An 8,269-nucleotide genomic window follows, 5' to 3' on the forward strand; every position below is an offset into this window, starting at 1 on the left:
GTTGTGGTGAACTTTCCACGAGTCCTTGATGTCACTTCGGCAGCGTGAGACCCTCCTTTTCATTCTTTTGAGCACCTCCAAGTAGAAAGCTGAGTTCACTGTAGTCCCGGTAGGTACGAATTCGTGGTGGACAATGCCTCTGACGTCAAAGAAGACAATGAGCACGGTTTTGATCCTGGACTTGCTCGTGCCTGCCTTCTTGGGATGGGGCGACGATGGGGTGTGCCACTCCGAACTCTGTCTTTTTGTCTCAGGGTCGTACTCAAAAATCCATGACTCATCACCAGTGATATCTGAGTTTAAAAAATGAGGATCATTTTCACACATTTCCAACATTTCTCGGCACCGAAGCACTCGCATGTGCTTGTGTTCATCTGTCAACACGTTCGGGACGAGTTTGGCACTCACTTTTCTCATATTCAAATCTTTGGTCATTAATGTGGAAAATAGTTGTTTCTGACATGTTTAGAGTTTGTGCTATCAATTGAAGGCTCAGCCTTCTGTCAGAGTTCAAACAATCGCGCACACGCATCACATTTTCGTCGACTCGTGCGGTTGATAGCAATCTACTGCGAGATTCGTCGGTGATCTCCTTTCGGCCCTCCATGAACGACTTGTGCCATGGGAAAACTTGTGATTTGGACAAGCAATCAGTCCCACAGGCATGCTGAAGTTATGAAAACATTTTGGTGGCAGACTTCCCAAGTTTATTGAAAAATTTGATAGCGTACCGTTGCTCTACAGAATGATCCATTGTGCCGTGTTACATAAACTCAAAACGACGTTGACGGAAATGCACGTCCTGACTCTCCGGCAGCTCACAGCCAAATGAGACAAAGAGCATTTTGAAGCTAACAGCCCCCTCCACTTAGCCCGGCTACAACACGCTGTGGTGTACTGTTGTGTCAGAAAAAAATTGGTTGCATTGCTTATGGAATGCACTCTGTATGACACATTTTTAAAGTGAGCTAAAAAATAACCCTGTACAGATAGACCTGACAATTTGACTTGTGAATTTTTAATCTTCTTTTATTTCTGCAGACTTAGTCCTACACCAGCACAGGATCAGCATGGGTACCATATGGATTTGGCATGGTTAATTTAATGGGTGACCAGATGCCCCTGCTATCACCACCCTATCACCCCATGTGTCTGCATTTAGTGTTATTCATATGAAAGTGAGCAAAAGTTTTCTAAATGGTTGTGAATCGTGTAACTGAGGCGGGAGTGGGGTACTGAGTGGATTCAATCAGGAGTCGATGCACCTTTCCATCCTGCAAGCGGCTCTTTACATACACAGCTATCCGGGCAGGTGGCTTTGAATTTTTAATAGCTATGTCAATACTTGTAAAGTTTAAAATGAAAAATGTGGAATGCATGCAATTGATGCATGAATAAAAAACTTCCTGGCAGATTAAAAAACTGTGTGCTGGACCGAGACTCAAACTCGGGACCTTTGCCTTTCGCGGACAAGTGCTCTACCAATGAGCTACCCAAGCACGACTCATGCCTCGCCCCGTCCTCACAGCTTTACTTCTGCCAGTATCTCGTCTCCTACCTTCCAAACTTTACAGAAGCTCTCCTGCAAACCCTGCAGAACTAGCACTCCTGAGAGAAAGGATATTGTGGAGACATGGCTTAACCACAGCCTGGGGGATGTTTCCACGAAGAGATTTTCACTCTGCAGCGGAGTGTGCACTGATATGAAACTTCCTGGCAGATTAAAACTGTGTGCTGGACCGAGACTCGAACTCGGGACTTTTGCGAGCAAGTGCTCTACCAACTGAGCTACCCAAACACGACTCACGCCCTGTCCTCACCGGGTAGAGCACTTGCCCGCGATAGGCGAAGGTCCCAAGTTCGAGTTTCGGTCTGGCACACAGTTTTAATCTGCCAGGAAGTTTCATATCAGCGTACACTCCGCTGCAGAGTGAAAATCTCATTCTGGATGCATGAATAGTTTAGCTAAGTTGCTAACAATTTTATTGCACTGCAAATGACATGAACTGCTGTCTGATTTTTCTCAACAGCAGCTACTCTCTACACTCATTCTTATCTATTGCTTGCACTTTACATTTTCATTTTAAATTATACAAGTAATGCCGTAGCTATTAAAAATCTGTGAGCACATATTTTCAGAACTACCTGTATGGGGTCAGAAGAGTGTGGGCCTAGGATAAATATTTTATACTTTCCAGCCCACTTTAAAAACGTGTTATATCAAAATGATTTTTTGTTTAAATAACTATTTTTTGCCTTTTAGTCTCTTGTACGAGAAATTTTTCAAACATTTTGATGAGATTATGGCAGAGACATGTTGTAAATTTGAGGTTTATTTCAAACAATGGGAACTGCAGGTTGGTACATGAACAATATCAGAAAATGGATAGACTGGTACTCACTGTAAAGACAATCTGTTGAGTTACAGACAGGAACAATCCAACACATTGCACACGTTGTGAGATCCCCTGACTTATCACCCATGGAGTATGTCTCGGATGTGAGAGAAGGATACGGATGAAGTGCAATAAAAAAGTAATGGGAATTTTTGTTTCTCTTGAAGACATTATAGCCTACACATTATAGCTTTCAAACAGGGCCTTTTTCAGCAAAGAAAACACACACACATTCACACAAGCAAGCACACCTCATGCAAACGTGACTGCTACCATCGGTAACTCCTACCAGAATGGCATTCTGGTTGGAGCTGTTGATGTTAGTGGTCATGAGGTGTGCTCACTTGGGGTGTGTGTGTGTGTGTGTGTGTGTGTGTGTGTGTGTGTGTGTGTGTGTTTTCTTTGCTGAAAAAGGCTTTGTCTGTGAAAGCTATATGCCTGTCCTCAATGGGTCATCTTTATGGGGAGTAAGAATGTACCTTTAACCCAATATTGTACAGGTTTATTTCAGTTTTGCTTCACTTGAGTCAACCAATGTACTGCTTTCTCCTACATATATCTCACAAAAAGGCTGTAAAGATAAAGATTAGAGAGAACTAGCTGACATGAAGACTTACCACCAATTGTTCTTACTATGAAATATTTGCGACTGGAACGGGAAAAGGGGGAAATAGCTGTGGTACATATAGTACCCTCCACAACACATCAGACAAGAAAGTGAGATAATATTGCACTGTCCTCCAGTTCTGAGCTGTGTTGAAAGTTTCAAGTCTCTAGCTCGTCGGGAAGTTATTTTGAAATCAACTGTAAAATGTGTACCAGACAAATAGACAAAGTGATGTAATAAAAATGCATTAAAAAGCTGTGTCTATGGATGAGATATGGTGCGAGTACATGATGATTATTGTTTGTGTACAACATCTCAAGAATTTTTCAGTTGGGAATCGTAACGCATCATGCCCAGAGGAGAAGCACATGGAGCCTAGTGTCATCTTTGGGTTTTTGGAAAAGATTGAATAACTGGCACTACACTGGCAGATCGCCCAGACAGCTGCCATAGTGGAATGATATCAGACTGAATGGTGATGGATGGACTCGGGGAAAAGGTGCCAAAAAAGAGCAGGCACAGATCGGTTCAACTGGCTCTGATGAATAGGTGGTTGAAAACAGGTTAAATCTGGGCAAAGATTTCAGGAAGTGAAATCATCAGACAATCAGTTCCAATTACAAAATGATCTAGAAAGAGTTTCTGTATGTTGCGAAAAGTGGCAATTGGCACTAAACAAAAAAAAAGTGCGAGGTCATCCACATAGGTACTAAAAGAAATCCCATCAATTTTGGATATACGATAAATTGCACAAATGCAAAGGCTGTCAATTCGACTAAATACCTAGGAATTACAGTTATGAGAGACTGAAATTGGAAAGACCACATAGATAATATTGTGGGGAAGGTGAAATGAAGACTGCACTTTGTTTGCAGAACACTTAGAAGACGCGACAAACCCACTAAAGAGACAGCCTACATTACAGTTGTCCGTCCTCTGCTGGAATATTGCTGCGCGGTATGGGATCCTTACCAGGTAGGATTGACAGATGACATCGAAAAAGTACAAAGTAGGGCAGCTCGTTTTGTGTTATCGTGCAATAGGGGTGAGAGTGTCACTGATACGGTACGGGAGTTGGGGTGGTAGTCACTGAAACAAAGGCGGTTTTCTTTGCCGGAAGGTCTGTTTACGAAATTCACCAACTTTCTCTTCAGAATGCGAAAATATTTTATTGACACCCACCTACGTAGGGATAAATGATCATCATAATAATATAAGAGAAGTCAGAGCTCGAACAGAAAGATTTAGGTGTTCCTTTTTCCCACGCGCCATTCGAGAGTAGAATGGTAGAGAAGTAGTATGAAAATGGTTCGATGAACCCTCTGCCAGCCACTTAAGTATGAATTGCTGAGTAACCATGTAGACTGCCAGGAACAGATTACTGGGAGCTGGCTATTTTCTGTGTAAATAAATGATATGCCAGTCAGAGGGGGCAGCAGTCTGCGGTTGTTTGCTGATGATGCCGTCGTGAACAAGATGTCAAGGATGGGTGATGATAGGATGATACAAGACTACTTGGACAGAATTTCTTGTTGGTATTATGAAAGGCAGCCATCTTTAAATGTAGAAGAATGCAAGTTAATGCACGTGAGTTTGGGAAACAAACCCTTAATGTTTCAATACAGCATTAGTAATGTCCTGCTCGACACAGTCATAAATACCCGGGCCTAATGTTGCAAAGTGATATGAAATGGAACGAGCATGGGAGGATTGTGATTGGGAAGGTGAGTGGTTGACTTTGGTTGATTGGGAGAATTTTAGGAAAATGTGTTTCATCTGTAAAACAGTCCGCCTCAATAGCAGAACGGTCAGCATGACGGACTGCCGTCCTAAGGGGCCCGGGTTCGATTCCCAGATTCGGGAATTTTCTCCGCTCAGGGACTGGGTATTGTGTTGTCTTCATCATCATGTCATCCCCATCGGGTACGCAGGTTGCCCAATGTGGTGTTGAATGTAATAAGACCTGCACCAAGGCAGCTGGAGTTGCCCCGTAAGGGGCCTCCTAGCCAATTATGCCAAACACACATTTCCATCTGTAAAAGAGACCATATGTAGCATGTCAGTGTGACCTACTCTTGACTAATTGTTTGACTGTTCAGGATCCACACCAGGTCAGATTAAAGGAAGACATCAGAGCAGTTTGGAAGTGACAGCTAGATTTGTTACCGGTAGGTACAAACAACATGGAGGTGTTACGGAGATGCTTTAATAATTCAAATGGGAATCCTGAGATGGACGGTGACATGCTTTTCAAGGAACACTGTCAAGAAATTTTAGAGACCCAACTGTCTGGAGAACGATCCTGCTGCCGTCTACATACATTTCGTGTAAGAACCACGAAGAAAAGATATGGAGGCATGTAGACAGCCGTTTTTCCCTCACTCTGTCTGCGAGTGGAAAGGAAATGAGTAGTAGTGGTACAAGTAACACTCCACCAAACACCGTACAGTGGCTTGTGGAGTATACTTGTAGATGTAGATATGTTAAAAAACTAAATACCCGTTTTGATTGCGAAAAAAGCAACTAGCGTTAAGTGTTAAACTTGGTTTCGGCATAGATGACTACACCTTCTTCAGATCAACAATAAAACCCACAAGTGCCTAAGAAGACCTTTGTCAATGATTAAAAGAACACCATAGCTATACATTTATAAACGAAAAAGAAAAGGGAAACACAAACAGTACATATGTACAAAGACAAAACCGCTACTTAACTTAATGGTGTACACTCCACCTCACACCGGCCTATGTTTGATGGGCCATGACCCACCATAAACTGCAGCTACAAATGGTTGCTCACTTACAAGCCTGACCCACTACCTATGCACATGCGCAAGACAAGGGAAGTTACTTGAATGCGCATATGAATACGAGAAAGTTTATACATGGATCAGGGCTAAATAGCCCATATATTCCCAACCGGGGATCAACGTATATCAAAAAATGGAATGGATAGAACAAGAGATGAGCTAAATAGGAGATGAAACCTAAAAATAACCACACACGGTTGCTTATGCTAGTAAAGAAAATTATATATGAAGCTACCTATGACAACAGGAGTAACTCTTAAAAACTATATCTAAAGCCAAAGCCAGTAGTTAGACCGGGGGGGGGGGGGGGGGGGCGCTGAGGGGATGTAATCTAAAGACATAGTGGTAATAAAGATACAAAGATAAAATGTGAGGTGTTCAATGGGCTAAAATCACTTTCATCGTAAAGGACAATGAGGATAAAAAGAAAGTAACTTCCCTTGTCTTGCGCATGTGCATAGGTAGTGGGTCAGGCTTGTAAGTGAGCGACCATTTGTAGCTGCAGTTTATGGTGGGTCATGGCTCATCGAACATAGGCCGATGTGAGATGGAGTGTACACCATTAAGTTAAGTAGTGGTTAGTGGTTTTGACTTTGTACATATGTACTGTTTGTGTTTCCCTTTTCTTTTTCGTTTACAAATGTATAGCTATGGTGTTCTTTTAATCATTGACAAAGTTCTCCTTAGGTACTTGTGGGTTTTATTGTTGTTCTGAAGAAGGTATAGTTATCTACACCGAAACCTGGATTATCACTTAACACTAGGTGCTTTTTTCGCAATCGAGGCGGGTTTTTAGTTTCTTAATATATTAAAAAACACTGGAACACGTGAGGAAATACTGACCTTACGACTTATCTTAGAAGAAAGATTAAGGAAAGGCAAACCTACGTTTCTAGCATTTGTACACTTAGAGAAAGCTTTTGACAATGTTGACTGGAATACTCTCTTTCAAATTCTAAAGGTGGCAGGGGTAAAATACAGGGAGCGAAAGGCTATTTACAATTTGCACAGAAACCAGATGGCAGTTATAAGAGTCGAGGGACATGAAAGGGAAGCAGTGATTGGGAAGGGAGTAAGACAGGGCTGTAGCCTCTCCCCGATGTTGTTCAATCTGTATATTGAGCAAGCAGTAAAGGAAACAAAAGAAAAATTCGGAGTAGGTATTAAAATTCATGGAGAAGAAATAAAAACTTTGAGGTTCGCCGATGACATTGTAATTCTGTCAGAGACAGCAAAGAACTTGGAAGAGCAGTTGAATGGAATGGACAGTGTCTTGAAAGGAGGATATAAGATGAACATCAACAAAAGCAAAACAAGGATAATGGAATGTAGTCTAATTAAGTCGGGTGATGCTGAGGGAATTAGATTAGGAAATGAGGCACTTAAAGTAGTAAAGGAGTTTTGCTATTTGGGGAGCAAAATAACTGATGATGGTCGAAGTAGAGAGGATATAAAATGTAGGCTGGCAATGGCAAGGAAAGCGTTTCTGAAGAAGAGAAATTTGTTAACATCCAGTATCGATTTAAGTGTCAGGAAGTCATTTCTGAAAGTATTTGTATGGAGTGTAGCCATGTATGGAAGTGAAACATGGACGATAAATAGTTTGGACAAGAAGAGAATAGAAGCTTTTGAAATGTGGTGCTACAGAAGAATGCTGAAGATTAGATGGGTAGATCACATAACTAATGAGAAAGTATTGAATAGGATTGGGGAGAAGAGAAGTTTGTGGTGCAACTTGACTAGAAGGGATGGCTTGGTAGGGCATATTCTGAGGTATCAAGGGATCACCAATTTAGTATTGGAGGGTAGCGTGGAAGGTAAAAATCATAGAGGGAGACCGAGAGATAAATAAACAGATTCAGAAGAATGTAGGTTGCAGTAGGTGCTGGGAGATGAAGAAGGTTGCACGGGATAGAATAGCATGGAGAGCTGCATCAAACCAATCTCTGGACTGAAGACCTCAACAACAACAACAACAACAACAACAACAAGAAAGCTTCCAAAATAGAAGTTTTATTGCCCAGATTGCAGCTGATACATATCGTCACTATGTCAGGTAATTATTTATTCATCAACATCAACTTTGACTCCTTCTAAGTAATCCCTCTTACATGTGAAACAGTTGTGCCAGAACTTTTGTCCAACTTTGGAAGCAATTCTAGAACTCACTTTTCGTATGTTGTTCAGCGATTTTGTTTTTATCTAATCAGTGGTGGCAAAACGACGTCCTTCCATGTTTTTCTTCAGCTCCGGAAATAAAAAAAAAAGTCACAGGGGCCATGTCCGGCGAATACGGTGGCTGAGGCAATATAATGGTTTTATTTTTTGGCGAAAGATCACGAACAAGTATTGGGGTTTGAACGCGAGCGTTATCGGATGCAGTTCCCAAGAGTGATTTTGCCGCTATTCTGGTCGTTTTCTTCGGATTGCTTCAAGCAAGCGGCGTATAACTTCCAG

This window comes from Schistocerca serialis, chromosome 12 (genome assembly GCF_023864345.2).
Source record: "Schistocerca serialis cubense isolate TAMUIC-IGC-003099 chromosome 12, iqSchSeri2.2, whole genome shotgun sequence".
Classification (NCBI taxonomy): Eukaryota; Metazoa; Arthropoda; class Insecta; order Orthoptera; family Acrididae; genus Schistocerca; species Schistocerca serialis.